Source organism: Mixophyes fleayi, chromosome 3 (assembly GCF_038048845.1).
Source record: "Mixophyes fleayi isolate aMixFle1 chromosome 3, aMixFle1.hap1, whole genome shotgun sequence".
In the NCBI taxonomy this organism is placed as follows: domain Eukaryota; kingdom Metazoa; phylum Chordata; class Amphibia; order Anura; family Limnodynastidae; genus Mixophyes; species Mixophyes fleayi.
Window position 1 is genome coordinate 20,407,381 of NC_134404.1, and position 2,399 is coordinate 20,409,779.

A 2,399-nucleotide genomic window follows, 5' to 3' on the forward strand; every position below is an offset into this window, starting at 1 on the left:
CACAGTGTTCAATAACCCTAAATTGTTTATAACGAAAATAGGTTTTCTTTACCAGTCCAAGTTATAGGGGAAGGATGATGTCCGTGTTTAATAGAATAAGCCAGGCAGAGCAAACAAGTCTGCAAGTCCAGGAAAAGCTTGTAATCCAATAGCCACAATACTCCCAGGTAAAATCCTCAGCACACGGGCAGCAGCCGAAACTCCAACGCCAGTAGCTTCTAGAAGCAAAAATCCCACACACCCAGAAGTCTCTCCTGCAGGTCTTCTTAAAGGGACAACATTTCCCATGTGTGGAATCCCTCCCTGCAGGGTTATCCACAGGTCACAGATGCTGGGATTGGCTGGGAGGTATGAGTGGGATGGAGATGGGAGTGGAGAGCTGTCCTTCCCTCATGGCTTTCCCTCCTGCTGTTTTGGAGACTAGGAGTCTGACACAGTTCCAGGGGGAACAATAGCTGCTTCAACCAGTTGCTGATTGACTTATTCCTGGTTAAGTAAGAGAGCCTCCCTGTTTTAACCCTTTCCAATCATTTGTGATGTCAGCGGGGCTCCAGCTACTCTCAGCTTCCTGTCTGTAAGAGGGAGGTGATGCCTTGGTCAGGAAACAGTACATCCACCATGTTGTAATCCGATATAATGTTCAGATGAATACATGTAACCCACCTGGCTTTATTTAAGAATAATATGGTTAACTTAAGTCCATCTCATAGGTTTTTATACACACTTAGATTATGTAACAAATGAGGTTAATAAATTAAAGCAACCCAGTGTTCAACTAAGCACAAGCAACTTTCATTCTAAGTGTTAAAAATGACAGATGGGGAAAATGATGGCTGTCAGACCCACCGCGTCACAACTTCGTTTCTGATTTTTCTAATCAAGCGAACCACTTGAAACATATTATTCACAAACACTGGCATATTGTACAAAAGGATGAAACCTTGGGTCCTCTGATTTCAGCTAAACCCAAAGTAGTCTTTAGGAAAGCGCCAGATATCAAGAAGGTTATAGTTCAAAATCACATTAAAGACAACACTGTACACACCAACTGGCTGACTAAAAATATACAGAAACCAGGCTTTTACCACTATAACAGTACCCAAGGAACTACTGAGGTCTACTCATCTCACAATCAAAAAAAGTACTCAGTCAGAGACTTTATTACGTGTAACACCAAGAACGTCATTTACCTCATACAATGCCCATGTGGTAAGCAATATATTGGCCGAACAATCAGACCTTTAAAGGTCAGATTTGGTGAGCACATCAGGAACATAAGAAATGGGCTCCATAAACACCACCTCTCCAGCCATTTTAAAATTAAACACAACTGTGATCCTACAGGGTTGGAGTTTCTGGGTATCAAATGTGTATACAATAACTGGCGAGGAGGGGACCCCATTAAAAACATTAATAGAGAAGAAAGTAAATTGATCCTCTATTTTGACACTTTAACACCACGAGGACTGAATATGGAATTCGACATTTCAATATAGAATATGTCTTTATTATTAGAAACACCATATCTACATTGGTTGCGAGTCGTGGATATGTAGTGTCTATGCCCTATTGTCCCTTTGGGTAAAGTATCTCCATGCAAACTACGGTCATACCACCTTGGTGATGCCCAATCCCCGCCGACCTTGGAAGCCAAGCAGGTTGGAGCTGGCTTAGTACTGGGATGGGAGACCTCCCGGGAATATCCAGTACAGTAGTAAACATGTAGTAGATCTATCCCAATATAGTGACAATTAGTGGCAGGACACGCCACCTCTCGCTTACCATGATGTAGTGTTTCCTTAAACCAGTATGTAGGTAATCTTTTACAATTTTATACTTACCTTGATAGGATGCCTCTTTATGTGTTTTAATTATGGCCAATATTGCCACTCATCTTATTTTTGATATTCCTAGCCTCATGTATATAAACATAGAAACGTATTAGAATCGGTTCATCCATTCATTTAAATTATCTTAGCAGTTAATACTGTCATCATTTAGGCTAGCTAGTCATAGAGGTTTTTAAGCATCAGTCATGTATGTATTAGCCTTACATTTACAATAATTATTAGTATCATTCTGACTTGTTATCAGTCCAATTAAACATTTTAGTTTTATGCAGAAATAAATGGAGTTTTACTATATGTTAGAACTATTTCCTATGGTATGATTGTGGTCGCCTTTATATGTTTATTATTTTTCTTAATGTTACCAATATAATCTGTTATACCAATCACTATTAGGGATTTCAATTAGCTTATATTAATCTTTGGTTATGTAATTACATTTTTTACATTTATAACTACCACTTTGTTTATGATAGATGTATTATTACATGTATACTCATGTGACTTGGTTGGTGTTTAAATTTTATTACAATGGACAATCAAGCCCTTCTG

General features: G+C 38.8%; 1 pseudogene; it reads left to right on the forward strand.

Annotated features, from left to right (window-relative positions):
- Nucleotides 1-1,599: 1,599 nt before the first annotated feature.
- On the forward strand, nt 1,600-1,718 carry LOC142146755 (5S ribosomal RNA; annotated as a pseudogene).
- Nucleotides 1,719-2,399: the final 681 nt, after the last annotated feature.